We start from the raw sequence: 27407 nt of genomic DNA on the forward strand, positions 1-27407 counted from the left end.
TACAGACTCTCTGCAGTCTTGTGACTTTAAACCTGAAATCTGATACATACACATTCCAGTTTTTTTCATCCTTAGGAGACCATTGTTTTTATTAATTCAAATTGATTTCTGGCAAAATAAAGTGTTCTAACTTAGAAAAATAGGTTTTAATCTGTACAAAGATTTGTTTTTCAAACCTCTAAGATATCTGGCAAAGTTTTCAATACTTTTAAAATTCAAAATTTACTTACTGCTGCTTTTAATAAACTACCTTTCCCCAGGAAATATTTATTCTAGGATCTTGATTCTAGCCATTAAAAAATAAGCCAAATTTTACTACTGCAAGATTGTAGGGGAAACATATTTGGTATATTGTAAGACATGGCACTGTTTTCTCTGTTGCTTTTCCCTCTGAGTACCACCAGGCAGACTCCTTGCAGAACTACACTATTCCAGTTCTTCTCCTACACCTGATTATTAAATTAGAGTAGTGGGGCAAATCCTGTTCTCCTGTAACCACAAACACAAAAGGCTTAATGTAGTGAAATGAATGTGGCTGAGCTTGCAGGCAAGAGAGGGAGAAGTCCACAACCTTTGAGCACACCATGAGCATTTGATCTGAGGGATTCTCTTCTTCAGGATGGAGTAGTTTTCGTTAATAGATTAATTGATTCACCACCTAACCTCACTGCTCACAGGAAAAGCATGTACTGCAGCTGCAAGGGTTGCTCATCCATGCTGAAGCCAGACACATCCCCAGTGCACAATCCATTTATTTAGCGGTGCTCTGAATTCGGCCTCTATGCCAAAACACTTCGCATTCCTAACAGCAATAGCATCATTTAAACTCTTACTCTTTATCTTCTACGGGTCTGGAACAATATCCTACCTTAAGCTGCCCCTCACCTGCACACTGACCATGCATCTGCTTTACCAGGGCTGTTGCCAGTTTCCAAGAAATGACCATATATTTTTTTTAATTATTATTATTATTCTTTTTTAAAATCAAGCTGACTCAAAACCATTTTTCTTTCTTCTCTATTCCCCACATGGTGCATCCCTCCCCCTTGTCCCAAGTAATACTTATTTCAGATTCATCCTGACTGCAGTTCCTGAACAATGACAAACACACTTGTAAGAAATGTGGCCACCCTAAACTCATTAGCAATTTCTGTCCATAGCATGTCAGACTGGAACCACCCTGCACACACCTAACAAATAGTAACAGAAAGTCCACTTAAGTTTTAATTTTTTTTCTTCATATAAAACCTTTACTTGAAGCAATTGAGGTGCATTTACAGCAACAACTACCTTAGCTGCAATTAAGATGTGATGTCACATTCATTGTATTTATCACCTGAGATGCTGAACCTTTCCATAGGATGAGCAAATACTTAATGCAACATTATAACACAACATTAAGCTGTGCACACTTATAACCATACTTGGGAGGCACTCAGTTACCTAATAATGTTCTGCTGTTGTTTTACAAGGTGGAAAAAATGCTAAGAATGATTTTAGAAAGTACAGAAGCACATCTGTAAACTGACAGAAGCCTAATTTATATCTGTCAATATGATCTCTAATTTAAAGACCAATTTGTTTGGTACTGCATTGTACTCAAAATTATTCTGCAGATGCTCTATAAAAAAAAGTGTACATTACTAAATGCCACAATTTTTTAATTACATACATGAATGCAGGAGTAGCTAAAATTAATTGCCAAGGACAGCAGAACTGAAGTAAAGCAGATTTTTCTCGAGAAAAATAACATTTTTTATCAGCATGACAGACTTTTCATTAACCCAAACAAGCCGTGTGTTGTCTGTATCTATGGCAACTAACCAGAGTTACAAAGAGAAAAGCTCTAATAAAAAAATTAAATGGCTGTAAATTGTTTACATCCTTTATTTCCTGGTCTGCCACACCCAAGCTATGACCAAATCACACCCACTCAAATGTACATCAATACTAGTTTTTGTATCAGTGAACTTCTATTTATAAATTAAGGGAAATTTAAGATGTTCCAGACCAGCAAAAATCATTTAATTTATATATGAGCTCCTCCTGCCTCTTCAATTCAAGACTGTTTACATACATCAGTTACAGTGACTTCTTATCCCCTTTCCATCTTGTGCTCTCCTTTTCCCTACTGCTTCTTTTCCCTTGCTGTTTCAATCCTACTTTCTTGTAACACATCAAGGCCTTGAACTTGGCACCTGCAAATCCCACAGGACAGCAGGGAAGACAACAGAGAGAAAACAAATGATTTTGTGTTCCACCTGTTCCTTGCAGGGCTACAGAGAGGTGGGCTACAAGGTTGCTTTCCCAAGAGCCCCACACAACTCCCCACTCCCAAATGGGACGGAAGAGAAAACCAGTTTGTAGAAAATCAAATGCAGGAATTTAGGAGAGCACCATGGTGCTGTGCTCTCTGTTAACCCGTAATCCAAGACTCGCTGAAGTAGTCAGGGTCCATCTACTTTAATGGGCTTTAATGCACTTCAGATACACACAGTAGATGTATATCCAACTTACGGTATTCTAAAGAACAGAGTTGGACTGTCAAGCTTAATTCAACTGTTGGAAGCTACCTAGCTTGAAATTATGGCTTAAGAAGAAGACCTAGCATAATTATTGGTTCAGTATGCATATTTTGAAGCATGTCACACGTGACACAAAGTTTGGGCCACCCATTTCAGCCTGTCATTTTCATGATTGACCTCTATGAGAAAACCCATGCTGTTGGAAAAGCAGAATAAAAACGGTTCAAAATCAAATACCAACCAAAGGCTTGGTAGGTCGCTAAGTAAATATACAAGTCTGTCCAAGGAACCTGCTCTTACAGTGATCGGGTAGAAATTAAAGCAAATAGTTGTGTGCAAAGCTAATGAAGGCTCATTTCTGACAGCTGTCTCCCATTTCTCTGGTACTATTTATCACAATACGCCTGTCTGCTATATAGAGGAGCCACCTCTTACCTCACCCAGAAATATTCTCAGGCCGCTGTACTGCCCTCCACGTAGTCCAAACTCTCCCTGCCTCCCAAACCTCCACCTTTGTCAAAGCGGTCTCAGAACTACTCCGTGGTTGGCTCTCCACCCTTCCTCACTTACCAGCCAGGCAAGAACTGCCCGTGGGGTGGGTGAACCACCAGGCTCCCGCTCAGTAGACCCCAAAGCTTGCCGAGCTCACACCACAGCCTTGTCCTCGCTGGTGAGACCAGCACGTCTCTTTGCTGCACCCAATCCAACAGTTCACATGGACGTTGTACAGACTTAAAATCTCAAGCTCCTTCCTACTTCTGTCCCCATTGTGCTGGCCCCCATCACCAGATTTGATTGGTGTTTCCCAAAAGGTTTAAAGGCTACTGGGAGAGAGGACTAAGACAGACAGACACACCTCTGCTGAAATTTTCATGGACAAACTCCCCTACTGCTCAGAAAGTAAAAATGTCTGTGCATGACATTACAATAATTACAGCAGCAGGTGTATGGAAATTAAACCGAGTAACTCTCAAAAGCGTGCTCTTCCTTCCTTGAGACAGAAGTGCTTCCACATAACAAAGTACATGTAATACAAAACCTACACTTATTTTTATAATAACGATTTCCACCGTTGAACAATTCCATCGGGTTTTTTTCCACAAATCTGTGTACCTTCAGCTTTGAGTTACAGAACCATGGAAATACAGTACGATATTTTTGTCAGGAAACACAAAGATAAGGGCAAATAGAAGATTGCATTTAATATTTTATCCACTCTTCCTTCACCAGAAAACAATTCAATTCTGACATCTCTCCTTTGAACATAGTCTTGAACTGCGGCTATTGCTTCTCTGTGACCCAAACAGACAAGGCAATAATGATAAAAGATCTGCTGGTTTTCTTCCCAGGCTACATGGCCCGTCCTTGTGGCGGGCTCACACTTCAAGCCAAAGGCTGAAAGTGGGAATCGTGCAGTCAATTCAAAGCCAAGCAAGCTATGGAGTGAAAAAACACCAGGAATTTTGTCTTTCCAACCTCCACACACTGGAGTGGGAAGATAAGGTTAGTCTACTCTTATGGATAAGAGGTCTCGGATCATAAGAAATATTCTGGAGATGTTCTTCAGCAATGCTGTGCAAGAGGCACTTTGTACATGAAAAACTGGTATATTATTACGTATGATTAGCTGTCCCACGTAATTTAGGGTTTAATTCAGCACCAACTGAGTATAATAGTAATGATTCCACTGATTTAACTGAGAGCCAAAACAGCCTTAAATCAGTATTCCCCTAAAGTACTGAAAAGTAAGTAATAACTGTTTGATAGCACCTCAAAGATGAACAATACTGTATGAAATATAATTATATCTATAACGAGACTGTGCTCCTTCATATGCACAATATGGCGGCTTCACAAGTGTCTTCAGAAAGATTCATCACCAAAAGCTATCATTTAGGCCTTCAGATCAGCAACATTTACAGGGAGGCTTAGATACCATTATTTCTTTGGAAGCTAGTTATTTTCATTTGCAGACATTTTTATTCTGTCCTATTTGAGTGCAACTGTTCCGACAGACTCCGTTTTGGCACACATTCCCTTGCTACACCCTCTTGGATGCAAATGCATCTCATTTCCCCTGGGCACATAAACACACACCTCACCCTGCAGACAAACATCAGAAAAACTGATTTGCACAAGTATTTACAAGTACTTCAAATACCAACACAATTGCAACATTTCAAAGACATCATGCAGTAATTTTTATATTAAGAGTATAATAAGAGTAAATCATACCAAGACATGGTGGATACAGTGAAAACTTTTTCTTTAGATGTGATCACTTCAGTTTATAATTACCTGATGTTATTTCAACCCAAAGAAATGGGTTGCCATTACAAGAAGAATGCTTTAGATGTACCTGCTCTTTGCCTTTATTCTGTTGAGCTAGGTCACATTTGCAAGTATGATTATAATTGAAAACCTGCTTTGTAAAACAGCATCACTCCAAAAGCTTCTTCCAGTTGAGAGAACTCAGCATCTATTACCAATCTGACCACCTATTCTGTCTTCCAAGAGAGCTTTCTCCCCACAAACTGAGTGAGAGCAGGTGCAAAAAGCAGGCTTTTCAGACAGAAGCAATTTGGGAAGAAGCTTGCCCCAGTGGAAATAATACTGCAGATGAAGGGTAAGGCAGCTATGGGCTACGACATTTATCTGCTCAGGAGAAGGGCGTTCAACTGCCCAGTCCTTCACAGATCATCCCAAGGAGAAACCAGACTGCAACTAATTTTAACTTCTTAATCAATTTGTGAGAAATCCTAAGTGAATAATCACTGCATTAATGTGAGAAACAAAAACTCAAGTTTTTCCCACACAGAGATGCAGCTCTGAGTTCTGCAAAGACTTCTAACTTATCAAAGTTCTTTCTGTATCCCTTGCTTGGTATGTGATAAAAACGGATGCCTTATATCCTCTGACTTCTTGAACACACTCATGATTTGCTCGGTGGTGCAGGCTCCAGGTATTTTCTTTTGCTTTGTTCAGGGACCTACTCTTCACTGCAGCTACAGATCTTGCCAACATCTTTATCCACAAACATCTCATACCTACCACAATTCTCTGCCTTACTTGGACTTAAAAGTAATGACAATTTTACCTGATTAAGAACTAAGTTTGGGTTGCATTCTTGCTATGGTAATTATAAGTGGAATATTCTATTTATCCTGTTTCCATCATAGACATATATTTTCATTTTCCTTGGAATGCTTCTCCTCCCATGCTTTCCAAATGTTTAATCAAGTGCTGCTCCCTTTGAAATATTAATCCTGCCATTTTTTTTTATTGTTATGTTTAAGCATTGCGGTGCTTTTCCCTTCTCATCTTTCAAACTTAGCACAGGAGTTTTTTTTGGGGATGCACTGTTTTGGGTTTTTTTTTAAAGGACCTGCCCTTGTTACTCCAGCCCAGTCATGCTGTACCATCCTCATATTCTCTCTCACTGGGACACAAGAAATGCCAAACCAACTTTGGGAGAAGTCCTACAGCTCCGCATTTTCCTTGAATCGTATTTGATTCTCGTCTGAATTTTCTCGTGTGGTAACCCTTAATATTAGTTCAAAACTATCTCAATTTTACATAGTGGGTGGCCCTTTCTTTTCTAACCTGTATGATTGTGGCTTTCATTTAACCAGAAACTTAAAATAATGAAAATATTCTCAACGGTCATCAATCTCTAGACACAAATAACTGTAAAATTTAATTGTGTAAATATAGAATTAAAATATACATAATTGCTATCCAGTAAAGGTTGATTTTTTTTGGTCTTTCTCTTACTGAAGACACGCTGAGCAGAATTGCAGGGGACTGGGTGACTGTAGGGGACTGGATTCATTCATAGCTGGGTTTGATGAAGAAAAAATAAGCACAAAGAAGTGCACCATGACACTTCTCATGTTAGCGATATCTCACCTATTTAAGGTGAGACACAGATATCATACAGCTGTTTCATACGTTGCCAGTCCTCCTATGGGAAGGGAGAAGAGCATGAGACAGAGAGGAAAGTATCAAAATCTTAGTGCTTGTGGGAAAAGAAAAAAAAATACTGCATATGCAAAATCTAAACACAAAATCACCTGCTCTACTCTCGAGAGCATGAATTGCCCTCATTCATCTCAACTGACTTTTGGTTCTCAAGCTTAATTATGATGTATAACATCCAGACTTTAAAATAATTATGCTTGCAACTGTTGGCCATCTTGTGCACTCCCAGCAATTGTGCAAGTGCCAATCAAGTGACTTTATGCACCACTTGCCAAACAAAGGGCAAAAATAGCCACTGATCTACCAGCTCTTGGCACGTTTTATTCCCATGTAAAATCTGCTCATAGACTAGTCACTATCTATGGATTGTGGTATAAACCTTTCCCTATAATTACCAGAGACTCCTCTGTGGACTGAGGGTACTAGATAGCCCTAAATCGTACACCCAGCCCATGAAATGAAACAACAAAGCAGGCACTGTGGTTATCTCTGGCTGAAGCGGCAACAAAATTGAATCCTAAATGCTAATACCTTCAAGTTTGCAGGATAAACCCATTGTCAGAACACAGCCCAGTGTACAGGAAACAGGACGTTAACATTTTTAAGTACAATGTGGAAGGTGGCTAACACTCTGTTACTGAGAATATCATCAAACAGAATTACTGCCTAGTGCATCTCAGACATTAGGGAGAGACAAGAGTTTAGCTGGGAGAAGTCAGTACATCATTTAGCCACTCATTTCTTGATTTCTTAATATTTCTGTTTCTTGCAGTTAAGTCTCACTTTTGACTCTTTAAGTTAGTAGTCTTGTTTGTTCAGAAAATATCTGAAAAACTTAAATCAGATCGGCATAAACAACTCTTGGAAGAATGGCTCCAAAAAGGAAACAGGGTGGCTTTTCTTTCCTACAGACAATGGTAATCTCATAGGAGCCCCTACTCAATACATTCTTTAGCTTCCCTAGCTACATCACGAAGACAGCTCCTTGCATGTCACAGGCACCACGTGCTGTTTATCATGCTGTATTCTTTCACAGGTCCATTTTTAAGTCCGCTGCTTCTCTCTCTCTCTTCCACAACAAGATCACTTGTACACAACTCAAGGCAGATACACTTCATGACCAGCATGTCTCCGCCTTTCTTCATTGCCCTCGATCCTCCACATTACAATCTAGTCTGCCACCAAGTTTCCAACTGTCAAATACACACTTCCATCAGCTTTTTAAAAAAAACAAACACCAAAACAAACCACCTCTGCTTCAAAGCATCTTCTAACCTCTTAATGTCAATCCAGGTTTTTCCTCTCTATCCATCATCAGACAAAATAAGACAGCCAAGCCTTGAGTAAAAAGCAGATCAATTTAATTTATAAAAACTACACTGACAATTTAAACTTTGCACTAGCACTTCAGAAACCCTGTAATCCCCTCTTACTTCATGAATTCCCAAATCCTTATCTTCCCCCAATGAATTTCACCACAAAGCAAACCAACCTTTTAAAGACACATTCAACACAGTCAACAACAGAGAATAAACTTTGAATTTCAAACTAAGCCATTTGAAAAAAACAAAACTAACTTGTTTTATGTAAAGTTAACTCTTTCACACTCCCACAATTATCCCAGATCCACCTCTTTTTATAAAGTGGGATTAAACGTATCACAAAAGCTTTCAAGAAAATCCTTTCACCAACTGTATTACGCTGTAAGAAAATGATTGAGCAATCCACATAATTGTCTAAAAAGCCAGTCTCTTCAGTCTACAGGTGACATGATGTACAAAAACATTTTTGTAAAGCTCTACCCTTAATTATCCCTAACTTCTCATCTTTACTGTCCTGATAATTTTGGATACCGCTCAAACTACCTCAAGAAAAGAAGAATTAACAGGTAAATATCACAACCATCACCAGCTTTCCCTTACTAGAAAAGTCGCCCAAACAAAATATATAGTTATTAATTATTTAAAACAAATTAAAATCCAGGCAAAATCAAAAGCTCCATTATGAATAACTCCAATTAAAACAGTATAATATGTAACAGGAAATAAGTCTAACATAGATATAAAATCACCTAATACAATAAATCATCTGATAGGTACTGAATAGTTACTTCTAACAGGTCCTGACAGCTGACAATGATCAATGTATAAACTGACAAGTCTCTCATATCTAATTACTCCCAAAATAAAATAAACATGAATATTATATAAAGGAGAGAGTGGCAACTACAGAAGAAAAGCCTTTCCCAAAGTATGAGCCAAACCCAAGAGGCTTGTGATGGGATTTTTTTGTTGGCAAAGTTAAGCAAAAGGCAGTGAAGTGTAACACATTCCCTGTCTTTGGAAGGGAGCTGGCACAACCAATCATCAGCAATGTGAGAACTTGAACAGATGACGGAAGAGGGCAAGGGAGCAGCCATACGCCAACGTACCCATGCACACACGCTGAGGATTACTAAATTAATTACAGAGGCAAATGAAAAAGCAACGTGGAATTCAGAACATGCTTAAGAGTATGGAATAATACTATTGGCCTATTTTTACCATAGGCAGGAAGAGAGAAGGAACAGCTAGCTCTAGTAGGAGCAAGTGCATTATGATACAACACAACATGAGCATTATAAAATGCGAGATGAATCTCAAGCCCAGAGGCTCTTTAGCACCACTCCAAATCACAACTCTCTGCCTTCATTTTTCTTCTTTGCTACCATTCTGCTTCTTCTCCCCGCACCTCTGACTTGATTAACCCCTTTTTCACTTTCATATCTTCTGCCTTCTTTTTTCATGGTACCGTATCAGATTCTTTTAAAAGTGTCTGAATAATAACAGCAGAGATTACAGATCAGGAATCAGATTTTCTGAAGTACTGTACCCCAGCGAATCTCCAGCTGTTTCCAATGATAAATTTACCACTCCACTGGCACTTTAACAAATAACATGCTCTTTTGAAGCTCTTCCCCCTGATTAGAAGTTACAAAGACAAATCAAATCATAACCTGGTTTTAATGCTCTGTGTTCAAGTGCTATGTATTTGGTCTTTCTTTAAATTCTTTCCCCAGAAATTCAAGTATAACAAGCCTGAAACAGACTTCCTGAAACACAAGCTTCATTTTAGGTTTTTGGAAATTTGAAAATATACAATGGTGTTCTATGCCTAATTCTTTGTATTCCTTTCTGGAATAGTGACTTCTGTTCTGCAGTTTAACCAATTACAGCTTTCTCATTAACCTAGGGAGAAATTATGAAATCAAATCATCAAGAGCTTCTTTAGTCTTTTTGAAAACCTGCATCAGGATCACTGATCTTTCCACATAGAACATATAGTGTGTCACCTGAACAAGTGCAGCAGTACCATATGGTACAGTAGGTTATAACTATTTTACCATCTGTTCTGTCTGAACTCTAACCTTGGTAATCCCATATCAGTTTTTGCTGCTAACCGCTGCAGTTCTTAGATCTTAGCTTCTAGTTAAAATTAAATTGCAGCAACTGCATGGCTGGATTATGTGCTGCTCTTCAGCAGCCTTTACTGCTCCCCAGGTCTGAGTCTTAAGCAAATAATTCCTTCAAAGCTACAAGCTTCCCCCCCCACCATCCCCAGTTCATCAGACAAATCAGTAACCAGAACATTCTTTATTCTAAAAAACATTCCACAAGGTCTTGCCATATTCTTTACACACTCACTTATAAAGCACTTTCAGTGGAACCACAGAGGACTCAACACTTTCCAAGAGCAAACTTCAAGTTTATAGCAATGCTAGACACAATGTCTAACCAACTCACACTACCAAGCAGCCCACATCTAATTTACAGTCCTGTGCATGCCCCTAGAAACTGAACAGCAGCATCATACTGAAAAACACTATGTTAATTTTATGACAATAAACATAAATACTACCCAAAGCTGGAAAACAAGGAAGGTTCTATAAAATGAAAGAGGAACTTTTATTAATACTGGGGTTTTTGGTTGGTTTTGTAGGTTTTGAGGGTTGGGGTTTTTGCTGGGTTGGTTTGTAATTTTTTTTATAAGACTTGCATGGCATGTCATCAATTTCTACTTGGGAGTTTGAAAGTTTAAGATTTCATTCTAGGGTTTGCCAGAACATCTCACCTGGGAGACTGCTTTCAAATTTAAAGTCTACCTTGTTTACAAAACCTCAAAGAATAGATACATAGTAATTAAAATCCATGAAAGACCATGGCCTTGCTATAATTTATAAATACCCATACAAAGCTACTACATACACACAGACATATGGAAAACCAAAATGTATATTTAATAAATACTAATGACAGCCAGAAGAACATTCACACCTGTTTTTATTATACGTAAATAAAGCATTAGCATTGACAGTACTAGTTCTTATGGACGATGACATTGAAGAAAGAATCAAAAGTGGTTATCACCATTTTATAATATCTAGATTCAACTCAAAATATTAAATCATAACAGCTCAGTAAACTTCTCTGACTCATTATCAACTGAACCAGACTGTAATGCCTACACAACGAAAACTATATTTGTAGAATACCTTTGTAAAATGATTCAACTTTTAAAATTAGTACAATCCCTTTACATTAGAAGTATTAATTTATTTTCCATTTTTAAATACTGTATCATTTCTACAAAAATTGTTTTCCTTCTGATTTCTCTTCAGTATCTGAACAAAAGAGGAATTCGATTTTTGAATGTGTGAAGAAATCAGTTCATGAGATATAATTTTGCTTTTTTACACATGAGTAGTTTAAATATGTTATTCAATGTTATCTTGAGGCACAAACATAAAGCATGTAGGTTAGAGAAGTCAAAGCTATGTACTAGTCTGCTACCTCAAATGTCTTTCAAAATACGTAACTAAAGGATATAATGGAAACTATAATTTAAGAATTTTTAATTTAGCTGTAATCAAGGTCCTATTACACAAATAACACACAGTGACTATATAAATACACAGAGCTTTTCATTATACATATATAACTCCATACATGGTGTTTTCTGGCTACACAAAAGCATCTATATTTTATAGGTCTACTTGGGGGAAGAGAGAAGTACTTTTTTTTTTTGGAGTTAAGCTAAAATAGCCTCTTCCTTCCCTATACAATGCAAGAAAGAAAAGCTTTAAAGGATAAGCAACTGGAGTTTACACTTTACTTTTCCTCTCCAAGTATACAGCTTCCCCCTTCCTCAATTCTCTTTTGCATTCAAATATTTCCACCTCTGCATAAGAATGACTTTTATTATGCAGTTTCCAAGACTTTCCTAGGCTGGCACCCCAGGAGCATAATCCTGATTCACAAAACAAAACTATCTCATTATCCCAGCTGCATAATTCATTGGCCCATAATAAAAGTTGGCCAACTCCTGATCTTATCTGCCAGACTCTAGGCTATGCGAGAAACACTGGTCAGGGCTGGCAGTGGCTGCAGGGCTAAGCAGCCAGAGGTCAAGCACTCCACTTGAGCATCTTAGTCTCCCCAAGAACACGGGCAAAGGAGAGGATGCCATCCTGCAACCTATAACTTGAACACTTGCAGGCAGGCAGTCTCATCTTTGACTGCTGTTTGCAGGTGAATCATTTAACGAGAGGTTTCTACCCAAGCTGTGATCCTCCACAGCCTCACACGAGCCACATGCACTTTGTGATTAACTGAACTGCAGTAGCAATGAGCAAGAGAAAATACTCAACCAGCAATACTCTAAGAACATACTACAGGTTTGCTTCAATCTCACCGAGAGGCAAGACTGTAATTTGACAATCAGACAGATGACAAAAGTCAAAAACACTTATTGAGTATTCCTTACTTTGCATCTATTTTTCCTACAATGCTGATGAATAGCTATGTACGTTCACAACATTCTGGCAAACTTCCCAATGGAAACAGAACCTCTTTTAGACACTGGCTACAGAGAATTTGTGTGTCTTTATTATTGCTTGTTTGTTTTAATTTACCAAAGTTGCTCTTAAATTCCATCTAATCTTTGAAAAACAGCATCCTGGTTGTTTTCATGATCAAGTATCTGCAATTCACTAAATTACAAATAAAGATGAGACATCAGCCACTCTTGGTGCTGATTAGCAAAACACTTTATGGTTTCACAAGAATTTCAAATGGATAGAAATCATTTTTAAAAGAAATATGAATTTGGTTGTAACATGTAACATTTCACCACATAATAAACACTAAGCCGGAAAACATTTCAATTCTCAACCATGTTTTCATTCCGCATTATAACAAACATGAGTGGCAGAGAGACTCCTCAACCCAGTGGCTAAGGCACTATTCATCTTTCATCTCCCAGATCTGGGCTGCAACCACTCGGCAATAGACTCACTTCCTCACTAGAAATGTCATCTTGGAGCTGAGAAACCTTTTGACAAATATGTTTTTGAAACAGATGTATTTTTGCTAAACATTTTATCTTTGACAAAAAAATGTGTTTTGACAGAGAAAGTTTCATTGCAAATTTTCTTCACCAGCTCTAATAATACAAAGTTAAGAGTTTTAGGGCCTACGTGGGGAGAGTTGCTCTGATTATGCCTTGCTGACTGCAATGACTATGGCTGTAACCACAGTAAAAGAAATATATGCCAATTATCCATTGCTTTGACCTGATTTACCACCATAAACTAACAAGCTACAGGTCCTCCCTCACAGTGGCATTCAGAGCAAGGCTAAGAATGGACCTTAAACCTGTCTCATCCTCCTCAGCTGGTCTTCACAGCTATGTCTGAATGACTGCTTCATGTACTTAAGTAGTAATTAACAACAGAAATGTTTAGAATAAACGAGTAAGGACAGGGCATTTGAAAAAGAGTTAACAGATGTCCTTAACATTGCTGCTGGCCTAATAACATTGCTGCAGTAATTTATTTGATGTGGAGTTTATTTAGCTGCTGCAAACATATAGGGTTATAATAATCATAAGCAGGTTGTATTAAGCACAATACATCTTGGGTATGTAACACAGTGTTAAAAATAATCCCAGAAACACTATGCCTTAAAGATATTATATGTGCAATATATTCTACAATCTGATTGTGAAAAGCTAGCCAGAAAGCATTTTTCAGCCATAAAAAAAAAAAAACCAAAAACAAAAAAACCCCAAGATTTCTTTTGCAGATAATTTTGCCTGTATTTTGGGACAACAAACACTCAATTCAAACATCAAATCCTAGCATACTTCAGTAAGCTATCAGCACAGCAGTGCTGCCTTTTTTCCTTTGAAAAATGAAAGAATTAAATTCAAAACAAACAACTTCAATTTAACACCAAACTACAGGATAACCAATCTTAAAAATGTCAAATTGTAATGGATCTTAATACCCATATAAAACACAAAAATAGTGGCATTGTTCCCTGGTAATGCATAGCAACCTTACAGAATTTCAGTGAAGGAGAAAGAAGGGAAAAACACCTTATTACTTCTAACTCCTGCGAGCCATTTTGGTCTCCAAAGGTTTTAGACTGCCTCAGGCCATGTGTCTGCAGTGTTTCGGGAAATGACTTGCCTTCGCACGAACACTGCTATGTTCTGCAGCACTGCTGCCCCCCAGCATCCCCGCTCAATTTCTATTTAACTCTTCCTTACCTGTATCAGCCTTCCCCCCCCTTTTTTTGCAGCAGGATTTCAGAAAGGTTTTGCTTAAAAAAAAAAAAAAACACCACAAAAACACAAACCAAAAACCTCCTCTGCCTTCTCTGACAGTTTTCTCAGAAACAAGCAGGGCCACAATTTATCTCCATAAATCTTTTAAGAGAAAAAGGAAATAAATTTTAAACTAAAATATTTAGAAACAAAACTAGTTCAGCCAGGAAGTTTGATATTGGTCCAATATTTATCTGCTTCACCTCAGATAACCGAGATAAGTTAGGAAAAAAAAACCCAACATCCACACAGAAAACAATGTCACTACTAAAACTGTTCACCTATTACTGAATTTAGATTTTTAATTACACTCTCAGCACCACACTACAGATTACAATTAAGTCCCTAGAACAGGCCTCATAACTATTAACTAATTTGCCCTACCGGCACTGTATTAAAACTAATAGAAGATAACCCATCTAATATAGATGGAAAGAGAAAGATTTAATCCTTCATATAATTTTTGTAAACTGACTTAGCAGAGATATTTTGTGTTTCCTTCTATTTTCTGTAAAGATTCAAGGCTACACACTATATTTTGCTTGATAGTTTTTTAAAAAAGTCTCTAGAAAATTCTTAGCCAAGGTCACTGCTGATTGACTCTAAATATGACAGTGTATGAGGCTATTAAAATATTCTGTTCATCTCAGAGGTTGAGTAAGCAGCTCTAACTAAGAGGAAAATCAATATAATACTTCACAGTGAGGAAGAAAATGGAAAATAGTTTAGCAGTTAAGTGGTTAATGCAATTCCTAAGTGTTCAGCAATCATTGCAATTTAGTGCCATTTCGATTATTACACAATAAACAGACCATGTTGTCTGGAAGCAAATTTTTATGAGTATAGCTGAAGGGGTTGCAACTTATTTAGCTGCTGAAACTCTAAGGGAAAGAACATTTCTGAATGCTAACACTACAGATCAGAAATATACAGGTATACTAGAAAGGTTATTTTTAGGTCACTACTATGGTAACTAACCACACTGACCTTTAAAATTAGTATGCAGTTCAAGAAAAATGAAGTTCAGTAAAACGTACTTTAAACAGGATCATTTTAATAAACAATACTGCACATCCTTACAGCAAAATGTTGTCACCTTTTACAGCTATTAATTTTACTTTTGTATCACATCATCATATACAATGTATATGTATATAATGCAGAACTGATGAGGAAAAAACATGTAAATAGACAGAAAACTGATTAAACTATCATTAATTTATGTTTAAAGACATTTTAAAAAATTAGATATATTTGTTTTTACAAAATAAAACTGATGGCAGGAGCAGAGCAGTTTTTCATATCACGTGAAGTCATGGAAACATTCAGAATAAGTCTAGTTAAAATTGTCTTACTTTGCCTTGTTTTGTTGAAATACAGAATTTTCAGTGGATCTCAAAAGCAAATCCAGTTCTTCAATTTATATATTCAAAGACAAACAGGAAAGACTTGTGTTCAGGGCAGAGGAGATAAATAGCAGGAGATTAAAAAAAGTATATGGTTGATGGCAGCAGGCACTTTATAAAGGAAACTGTATTTTGAACAAAAATGCCACTTGAATTCAATGTACTAATGTTTACTTAGATGAAACTTCAATTAGAATAATGGTTTTAATAAATAATATATTATGTGTCAGTCCCTTAGGTAAGAAATGGAAATCAAATTTTGGCTGGTCAGAAAGGTGTGCTGGCAACAAAACCACCATTACAGAAGATACATTAAAAAGTGGTATGCTGAAAGTTGGAAAGATCCAATTTATCCTATCAACTTACAATCATCAAATAGAGAACACAACTTTTCATCATGATTATTCTCAACCATGTTTGAAACAGCTTATAATGCCATATCAGATGGCTGATAGTAAACCAGATCAATAGTTTGAAAATATTACATATATTACATACACATGTAAGTCTATATGCGTGGGGAAAGAGATGAGCATTTGAGTCTGAGTTGTATTGTAGACCTTTTTTAAGTTGTGGCTTTTCCAGAAGATTTTTTTTTTTTAAACAGTTTTAAGAAGGAAACATTATAACTGCATTTTTTTTCATGATTCAATATGCTTCTGAGTAATGTTGCTCTTTATGTGCCTGGATCACAATTTCTATGAAAAAGGGAAAAAAGTTTCTACAGCTAGTGGCATTCTGGGTCACCAATAGTTTTCCTGTGTTACTTGAGTACTATGTTATATTCACACCTCTTTGCTAGTCACAGGCAGGATAGATGATGCTGGTCAATTAGTAACTATATCCACCTTTAAGCCCCATCTGAAAATGAACTTGCTCACAATATATGCTGTACAAAGACACAGCAAGGGATAGGCACAATTAGAAGTCTAACAACCACAAAAAAGCCACTCAAAAAAAACCCAACCCAAACCAGAAGGGAAAGAATGGATGATAAGCTGTACTGGTACAGCGCTTGATTTTGGGTAGAGATCTCAGTGCAGCCATCAGAGTGAACAGGTCCACTTCTCAGGGCCACCCAGGAGGTGGCAACTCGAAGCAAGTGGATCCAAACCTGTCTCAAGGACTATAAACACAGATAGGAAACCTAACTTTGCACATATTGGGTTGAATGTTAATGTAAGTGTTGTCCAGGTTAAAAATTCAACAGAGAAAGCAGAGAAATATACATCTAATCTGTTCCTGTTTAAAACTGGGCGCCCAGGGCAACCTGATTTCTCTTCATTAGTCCCAATGGAGCTGGACTAGCAGACACACTCCTTTTTTTTTTTCTGATACTTACAATAGCTTTTCTTACTTAAAAAAAAAAAGTCAGTTCATAATAAACATGTAGTGACTTGGCAACAGGGTCTTGTTTCCAAAATGTAATGCAAAATCTTAAACTTCACTTCTCTGAAAATTTAAGACCTACTGATGAGCCTTCCCCACCTTTCCATGGGGAATTTTGCTGATAGCAAACAATCAAAATTGTTATATTTTAAAAGCCAACCAAGAGTGTGAGCATTCTTCTTGACATCTTTTCAGCTAACATTGCTTATAGCTGTTGGCCACTGAATGAGCTTACGTACGGAATGGAAGGTTATAAGTGTGCCTGCCAGATGAGAATGCTGAGCAGGAAGGGAACAAGCTAACACAACAGGTAGATTGCCTGTATCGAAAAAAAAATCCCCAAAATTTGTCTCTCAGCAGCAAAGACCACCAGCAAAGACATTTGTTCTGCTGTACTGTGTGCCACAATCTCCAAATTTCTGTAAAAACAGATCCAGGTTCTGACAGGTTACTTTTCATTTTGCTACTTGTGTGGTATTTACACAAACAAAATCAAATTTAGGTTAAAACAGAACTTCCCTCCCTATGCTCATGTAAGTAGTAATTCGGAACTAAGGTTCCACCAACATTACATTTTCCAGCCTGACATAATAAGAGAAACATGAAGCAGAAATAATTACTGTCTGGCACTAGGAAAAACGATGGTGATTAACTAGACAGATTTAGCTTTAAAATACAGATTTCGCTGCAATACCATGGCCACATCCAAGTATCCAGCTTTAAAAAGAAACTGATAATTCAAAGGAGATAGTGGAGGGGAGTTTTCTGTATATAAATATATATTCTTTTCATCTATTTAGTGTGCAAATTTATTTTAAATACAATAAAATGACAGGCAGGTCTAAAGACTAAATACAAAAATACAAGAATGTCAAACGAACAAACTTTTTCACTCTGCAGTTTTTATTTTATTATTAGATGCTATTCCTAACTTGTTAAAATTGATCAAATAGAAAGCTGTGAATAGAGAAAAAATTAAGCCAACTAGAAAAGTGTGACTTGGATTTAATATTTTATAATTGCCAAGGGACATACTGAGATCAATGAATTTTTGCCCGAGATGAACGTCAGAAAGAGATGTACTTCAGTCTTTTAGGGAACATTGGTCTATTTAATTCTTGTGTCTGATGCATGTGAAATATGCCTGTCTTGGCCTTCTTTCTTGCCTTAAGGCCGTGCTGGAGGCAGACATTACCACTTTTAATAGGCCGCCATCTGAGGAATGGCAAGGGATCCAATAACCCATCGACTCTAATGGATTTGCCTGTTTATTCACTTACACCTTTTTTTGCAGCTAATTTTAGTTTTGCATGCTGAGTTGTTTCACTTTAAATTAAATGAATAGAAACAAAGGGGAAAAGACTGTGCAGCTAATAAACCATGATTATTTTCGAAGTTCTTCACAACAGGATCCTCCATATACTAAGGTATATCACTTGAGAACAGATTCACTGCTGTGTTTTTCCACTTGTTGTCAAAATTAACAAAGCTTCTTTGAAATTTAGTGAGACAAAAAGTAGGTTGCTATAAACTCTTGCTTATGATGTACCAATGATTTGTGGCAGTATAATGCACCCAGCTTCAAATCACTAAGAGAGTCATGAGCATCTTCAAAGAAAAATACAGGTAAAGTTCATGATTGTACAGTATTATCACCAATAAAAATAGTATACAGTTTAATCTAGTCCTTCATGTATACTTTGAAGATTATACATAATGCTTAATGTGTTACTTATAAACCAGATGGAGTCCCTCTAGATACTGAGGAACTCTGAGTAAGAAAAAAATTTCATTATATTTGATCCTTAGGAACAATATACATTACAGGCTAAATTATTAGGGGATATAATTTTCATATTTGGATTACACTAATATTTTGTTCATCTACAGAGAAGTTCTTCCTCCCTTTGCTTCCGATACAGCCTCTTGCACCTCCCGCCTCCACAACTTGCAGGTCCTCTGCTACTGTTTGTTTATCTGCCTCTTTTTCCAGGACCCATCAATGCTGCTGCTTTGCTTCTCTCAGAAGGGCTTAAAGAAACACTTAGAAGCCACCACTGAAAGCCTCGGCTTCAAAATAGCCTTCGATTAGTTACAAAGAGGCCTTCTCTCCAAGTCTGGTTGAATCTCTCCATTGTCAGTGCTCCCCAGTCTCTGTCAGTTCAGGGAGGGAGCAGACAAGGGCCAGGTGTCACCTGCTGATGACAGGTCATTCACTGAAGCTCTGCAGGAGCCTTTGTGTCTCCACCCTGGGGGAATGCATCCCTTCAGGGTACACCAAGAGCTTCTGAAAATTGCCTGCCCTGAGGAGATCTCTGTCAGCTTTCTGGCAGCAAGTAATCAAATTCAGTCAGGAGTCACTTTTTTTTTTTTAAAGGCACAAAAATAATATGGCTCCGACTTCCGGAAAGAACAGACCATGCTCAGTCCCTGGGGTAACCAAAATCCAGCACCTCTGAGGTGACTGCAGAAAAAACAACTCCTGAATTGTGTCAATCCCCAGGGATTCCTACTTCAGTGGTGTAAAACCCTTTTTTCTTTTCTATAATAAAATTACATAAAATACAGCAGCCAGCACTTGGTCATTTGTTCCCTTTTCATGACAGAAATCTAAATTAGCGAAGTCTACAAAAGACACTAGTGTGCCGTAAGGTTTGTTGCCTGAATTGTAGGAATAGGACTACAAAAAACTAACATTAAGAGTCAAAAAGCACAAATCCATGCCACAGCTGCCACGGGAAGTGAAGATACATATAAAGATGCAGCAAGTTGCCTGTAGTGAGAGGGGCTTCTGTACCCCTTCATTTAGACAAACACATTTTGTTAGGAAGCTTCTGCCCTTGTAAAACAGTGTCTGTAGCACTAAATAACCATAAAATAATGTAAAAACTTTCTTCAGAGGGCAACGGATTAGAACAAAAAAGGGCCTGTATCATTTAGAATGATAGGGTCCACAGTGATACCAGTTACTATTGCAGAGGGAAAGCGAAGCAGCTACAAGCAAGCTTTTCTTTTCCTTTTTTTCTTCTCTAGCTGGTTATGTTTTCTTTTAAGAGATCACATTATGAGTCTGGCATCTCCTTATTCTTGTCACAAAGACTTCACCTCCTTTCATACCATTTGCTGATCCCTTACAGATTCTTTAGTAACATGGTGTGACATTAAATCAACTCAGAGGCTTTACCAGGGCCTTTGGGCTGGGTTTTTTGTCACTCAGTGGCTTACAAGGCATAGAAGTATGTATTTCAAAGGATGATGCACCCATTATAAAAATTAGCATCTTAGCTTTGCATTCATTTTATTGCTAGTGAATCTTCTCACAGAATTGAGATCGTGGTGGGAGACCTTTTTTTCTGACATGATTATCATTAGTATCCCCTTAAATACACACCAAGAATTAAAACAAGGCTCCTCAAATAATTTTGACCAGATCCACATATCTAAAGCATACAGCTGTTTATGAAACTAATATTTTGGGGTAGTTACAAATCTGGCTTTTCTTTTAAAATGGTAACTCAGGCCTACTATTTAAATGTCTCTAAAACACACAAATAGGGTACTTCACAAGCGCAAAGACAAGTTAAAATAAATTGTCTTAGACATGTTTAAGTGAATCTGCAAAACAGAAGAAGTTACATAGCAAAATAATAAATTTCTTTTCCCCTAAATTGTATTTGTACACTTGGATACTAACTCCCAGACACACAGTGGAAAGAAAAATGGGAACAACAGACTGAAGTTGGGATTGATTTACTTCATTAGCTGGGATTACAAGTTTAACTTACAAACCAGAGGTCAAAATTTCTCATTAACAAGGGGGCCATGAATCGCTGCAGGGCTTGGTTCAAGAGGAGACCACTCTTATTACTAACTACACATTTCAATCTGTCTTTGATGTTCTCCTTCTACCCTCCTCCCTTTTATTTTTTGGCAGAGGAGTTGATTTTAATTGTAGCTATACAACACAGCTCAGTTTGCCTGAGAGCCAGCCTCCACATCTGCAGTGAGTGCAGTTCTAGTGATATTGGGTGCAGTCCATAGCTTAGGGCTAATTTTAATGGCTCCCCTTTTCATACAAGGCTCAGATTGTTTTCCACGTGATTCCTGTTAATTTAGCTGCAGGAAAGGGCATCAGTTTTCCTTGTGAGTTTCTGATCCATACTTCTAAACTAGGTGAAATGTATTAAAGAGAGAAATGATCACAAAACGAGAGATTCAATTTTCTACTATCTCCTTACACTGATAAAGCAAGCAATTCCCCTATTTTAATGCCCAAAAAGAGAAATACAAGATATAAATGGTATTTTTCTTACATCTGTGTTTTGATAAGCCTTTAATTCATGAAATGCTGTAAAGAAGCTCTTAAAATCCCTAACAATGCTAAGGGTTAAAAACAGGAATGCTTACATGTCTGTGTATTGCATGTTTTCAAAATCCACAGATTCAAACTAAGAATTCACAGTACATTTCTCAAAACAAGAGTCGTGTGCATTATGGCAGCAGATGGTGTAGTACACCATCAAATAATAAAATGTTTAATGCATATTTTCTATTTTTGATGAAAATAACCAAAATAACTGTAAATAGTCAAATGTAGAGTATTCAAACAGCCAAAAAGTGCTCATTCTACAGGACTTACTACAGTTTTTAAAGGAAAACATGTCACTGATGCTGGCTAAACAGCTGAAGTTTACATATATTACATATAGTTAAAATCATAATCAAATTTGCCTCAGCAATCAAAGTTATACTCTATACATCTGTAACAGCCTTTAAGCATTACAAAATTGAAACCCCTGAAAAATGGAACCTAGTCGATTTTTACAAGTAAAAAATGTCACAGATATCATTTTAACAGAAATATAGTATGACGATAACATTTTAAAATAATTCAAACATAGAAAAACAATTGCTAAGAATAATGGTTACCAAAATAATTTTTCACAGATATACAGTGTCTCATGTTTGTTTACTTACACCTACTTTGACTACAAAGAGGTATCATCTCCAGCCTCATACTTATTTATTACTAGCAATGAAAGAAAATTTTGCACATGGTAAATCCATACAGGTTTGTGATGCAAAATCCTAAGGTGAAAAGGCAGGAGCAATTAGGTGAGTAATTTTAATTTAAGACCAACACAAATTTCTATTTATTCCAATAGACAGAAACCTCCTACATATTATACAGATCTGTTCTGTGTTTCCCATTTTCTACTGGGCCAGTTTTCACTTCAGATGGAATACTTGAGGGTAGCATATACTAAATGACTTTCTTTTACTTGTATATATTAACAGCTGCTGTTAATGCTCCATTTTCCAAGCTTTTCCAATCACCAGGCAGCGTTAAAGCATTAAAAGGTATACTCTTAATTCACAGTCAGAGCTGAGTATTAACTTTTTCTAACGGCCAAGTCAGTCCCCTTTTGTCCAAGTCTTCTATTACTAGTTTCTAACTAATCTGCCTGCTGGAACTTCATAAAGACCCTTTGTTTGCTTCTGAAACCAAGATTTAGGGAGATACAGGCAAGGCGGGCTTGGTTCGGCTATCGGTTTCATTCCTGTTGATCAAGTCACTGGTCACAACTCTCAGTCACCTTTAAAAAAATCTGCTGAAGTGTCAGTAAGGTCTTATCAACACAGGGTGCAAGGGCTACCTTCAAGCTTCAACAGGGGGTTATCTTAACAACTAGACATCTTTAAAAGGTCATTATTGCAGTCTAATTTCAAACTGGCACCAAAATGAAGGGTTGTCTTTGTGTAGGATTAATTTAAAAACCTCAGGATTTGATGTCAGTGGGAAATAACCAGCGTGGGACTCATAATGCTGCCTTCTCCTGCTTCTGGCCAGCACCTAGGGCTAATTTCTTAGGAGATGAAAACTATGACAAGCCCTTCAGTTAAGCTGAAAGCAGGCAGCAGTCCAGTAACACCCACAGGCCTCAGAGGCATCCTGTGACCCCCTTAGAAAAGTCACATTCACTTTGCTCTTGAGAAAGGAAAAATAATGCTGGAGGCATTTTGTTTTAAACCATGTGAAATAAGGAAATGTGAGGATGTGAAAATGAAGTGAAAAAAAGTTAGAATTCATTTCCTCCCTTTGCAATGGCTTAGAAGCAAAACTGGTTCATTTTGAAAGTGTGTGTAAAAATCTGATACATTCACCAGTAGGCAGTGACTACAAAATGCTTAAGGTAAAATATGTAAATATGTAAAATAATCTCTTGAAAACCATCTCCTTTTGTGCTTGAAAGCATTTTGTAAAAGCATCTTTATTTCTCAGTAGCATTAATAGACAGTCAGAAAGAAAAGTTACTTCTTATCAAAACAAAAAACAACAACAGAATTCAAGGTACTAGAAAAATATTTTGAAAAAAATCTGCAGAGTAGTGAAAGGGAAGAAAATTAATGCAGAAGTTCCTTGGATGACTTCTGCCCTTTTAGTATTAATCTGAATAATAATAAAGGCACATGTAAATTACAGTTTCAAAATTTTAAATGGGGTTATTTTAACTATCATAGACTTAAGGCAAACCTAATCTGTCAAGTTTTCACTCTCATTTCATTCTGAAACTGTGCCTCACTTTTTTACTCCTGTTATGCCTTTTAACTTAGATGGGCTTTTTATCTGCTAGCTAAGCAGATCCAACCTCATTCCCTTGTTCATACTGAAGAGGTCTACACAAATGTACATTCAGCCTGTTTATTACTTGCTACATACCGCTAATCTGGTTTCAAAATATTCTCATTAATAAAAGGTTACACATTGAGGACCCATTGGAATGCTCAAATTAAGAGAACAGTAATACTTAAAATTTTTATTCTTTGTCCTGAATTCTTGTGCTGCATTATCATATTATCAACCACATAACAGAGAATTCATTAACATTAACACACTTTTCAAAAAACCTTTCACAAGTGAGCTCTCAATTCTGGGAAATTAATTCCAGCATTTAAAAAATTGTCTTTTTTTTTTTCTTTATTTGAAAAGAGTGAAGAATAGGTAAGGAAAGTTAAGGTAAGGAACATGCAAGGAAAAAGAGGAAACAAAGGCAATAGATGGAAATCTTGAGTTACTGCAATACACAGGTACCGAATGATCCCTCTTGCATAAGACTACCGAGAGTTGTCAGGAAAAATTCACATGGCATCAGACTCCAACATGGTAATGTAACTACATAAACACACTAAAAAGGAAATGATGATAAATTTGAAATATTTTGAGACATGGCAGCATTTATACAATCTGGTTGCTTTAAAAAATATCTTTCAAATAAAAAAATTGTCAACATCAATAATAATAAGTAATAAAATAAACTATTGTCAGCATCATATCCGAGTCCCACAACCAGGCTGCCCCACTTGCTCATTTACAGAGTGCCAGCCCTATTCATTACGTTGTAGAGAACTTCTTATTACCACTCCAGAGTCTTAACACAACACTACGAGAAGCTGAAAGGAAATCTGAGAAGTTGATAATGCCAAAGAATGACATATCCAAAGCCTTCACCATTCCCTTTTCCACAGTATTGTCATTAAAAGGATAAACAGTAGGAATGGCAAAATGACGGTCTGTATCAGTATGAAAAGGAATCAAAACGCTCAGCTTGATTTTCCTCCCTGTCAACATTCAAAGCTGTATATTTCAGTAAACTGGGGATGGAATGATGCATCTTAACATGCTTTTAATATGCAGACAAACTATTAATCTTAGAAGGTATTATTCTGACAAATTTTTAAGCCTAACGTGCTTGCCTGAAATAAGACATTTAGATGAATTGTGGGGTTTTTTTTTCCTACCTAAGACAGCTATAGTTAATGGGTCAAAACATAATTTGCCTGTCCTCTTTGAGCTCACAGACAGTGTACAAGTGTCACAATCATTCATGTGACACTTGTCTGCTTTATTATTCCATGCCAAAAATAAGCAAATGTTTACAAGATTTATTTCTCTGAAGCATATGGAGAATATATAAGAAAAAGGAAAGACACGAGTAAGTGTATGCAGGGAAGCTTAACAGATACCAAGACTGTTACTTTACAACAATTCTTTTTAAAATCTAAGCTTCTCTTCCTTGTGTTATTTAAACTCTCATTAAATTATTATAAGGATCTTTATAATCAACTCACTTATGGTCAAGCATGCATTGGCCTATAAATTCAAACCTCCTGTCTTCCCATCAGCCATTCATTTCCTTACAGGCACAGAAGAGGAAATATCCTGAGTATATAAGCACATGGACTCCTCTTCATCAAAGAGTGAATACGCATAGGCGCTCTTTGATGGCAATCGCAGCTCAACTGAAGAGCTTCTTTCTGTAATTCCTGTATTTTAATTTCACAGCTGCTCTTTACTGAAACTTACACATATAACCATTGCTAGAAAAGTGAAGTTAATAATTGTTAAAGGGTTACATGAAGATAATTGTTTTATTTCTTCTGAATTGCCAATACTGATTTTGCTGTGAGAGGGGATTATGGAAAGAAATGGAGCAGTAAAGTCAGGAAAGTACTGTTACCAAAATAATCTAACAAATGCAAATACAGCTCACAGTATTAACAAAAGTGTCGAGTCTAAGACTATAGACAGATGTTAGCTTTGGATCCAGCTGTGCTGATCAAAGGCTTTATGCCCCCCAGCTGCTCCTCACTGCCCCCTGCTGAAGTTATTATCCTGAAGATCTGCCAGCAGAGTAGCTCGTGTATCAGTGCTCCCTAATTCACTCCAGGCAATATCAGCCCGTTGAACCCATACCACCTCTTTACATTATTTAGAATAATCCTTTTGATTTTGGTTAAAGTGAGTGTGCTTGCATGAACCATTCCACCATCAGAACGTCACGGTGCTGACCTACGTATGTAAGAAGTCATACAGATGACAACTACTGTAGTTGTTTGGACTCCGATTGTATTTCTGAAGCCCTAGAAAACAGCCACTGCTAAAATACCACCTCTTCCCATAATACAAATTATTTCAAAAAAGGAAAATAAAGCAATGCTCTTAAAAACAAAAGCATTCACGGAATTTTCCTACTGAACTATATAGATAGGACTTAGAATAGCACTGACATTTGAAAACAGCACCAACAGTAATGATATAGATCTTCCATAACTCAAACTGTGCAGAGCACCTAAAACGTCACCTTTGTTCAAATAAAGCTTCTAAGAGATCACTAAGAGTCACAACTTAAACCACAAGCCAAAACAGTGTTTTGTTTGATGGTTCTTCATTTTGAGCGAGTAGATTATGCCTGACTCAATTTTCAATATGAAATGAACTGAAACTTTTTGTTAATAAAGACAAAACTAAAAAGCCAAATCAAGTAACATTTAGAGCTGCAGTTAACTAGTTACGGTATTTTCTCTTCCAAAATTGTAAAATACATTATAAAGCAGTATTTTTTTCACTTTAAGTTTGCAGGTGAATTTGAGATCATCTTCCACTTATTTTTGGAGGTATATTTCAAGCCATACAATATGTTTCCCCAACTTATCAAAAGGTGTCTACTGTTGCACTACACATGTTTAAATAGTTCTTTAAATACAAAATACTAATTGTGACCGTATTTTCAATTGGATTTCAGCCTGCTCTGGTAACTTCTGTCTTGAGGTGACAAACTGGCAGTACCTGAATTCATTACAACCTCATTAATTATGCTGCTTTCATACAAAGGGGAAGAGACTTCAATCAGAAACTATAACCTTAAACAGTACCTGTGCAGCAGTCTATCAGAATATCAATCCCAGATCCACGCACCTTTCATATGCCTTGCAAATTCTTAGTAATTACTTCTCCCTTACCTATCACATAGGCCAACTTAACTGCAACTGGTTGAATAACTAAAGGAAGAGGTTTAGAACACTTCAGTTCTAGTCAACAGGATTTATCAGATGATACAGAAAACTGTGTCTTATGCTTACCATAACCTAACTCCACTGTGAAATCAATCTTGTTCTAAATACAAGAGGAGTCTGGGGAATAAATGGGGAAGACAAGAGTGGAGTCAAATGTCAGAGACCTCTTTTCTCACAGAGTCGAGGACTTCCCAGATTTTCACCTTCTACATCTTTGGAGGTGATTTCCTTAAAGTATCTATAAACTGAGAACCACCTGGCTGTCTCCTTCTTGTAAAGCAGGCCTATCGCCAGAATATACAGATAGCCTGAAACATCCTTATACCTAGAAAGCAGCACTAGTTTTGCTTTCTTTTCTTTTTATTGTTGTTAACATGCAAAGGCAAATTAATACAAGACAAGAATCAGACATATGTGTCTAAAATACACACTGCATAATTAAATTGAGAATGAAAACAAATCAAAGGTATATATGTTCAAATAGTATTTATTGTTCCTTTACATAAAGGAACAAGGAACTTGGCAAATACTTCTTATGAATAAAGGCCCGTCTTCACAAAAGTATGGCTTATGAATAGCAATGAACAAGATAAGAGCACGGAAG

At 36.9% G+C, this 27407-nt stretch overlaps 1 protein-coding gene across 2 annotated transcripts in view; it reads right to left on the reverse strand.

Moving 5' to 3' along the window:
• Positions 1 to 27407, reverse strand: part of LOC133626787 (transcription initiation factor TFIID subunit 4-like) — a 142794-nt gene that overhangs the window by 2540 nt on the left and 112847 nt on the right. The gene's annotated exons all lie outside the window — the stretch shown is intronic.

Source organism: Colius striatus, chromosome 14, assembly GCF_028858725.1.
Source record: "Colius striatus isolate bColStr4 chromosome 14, bColStr4.1.hap1, whole genome shotgun sequence".
In the NCBI taxonomy this organism is placed as follows: Eukaryota; Metazoa; Chordata; class Aves; order Coliiformes; family Coliidae; genus Colius; species Colius striatus.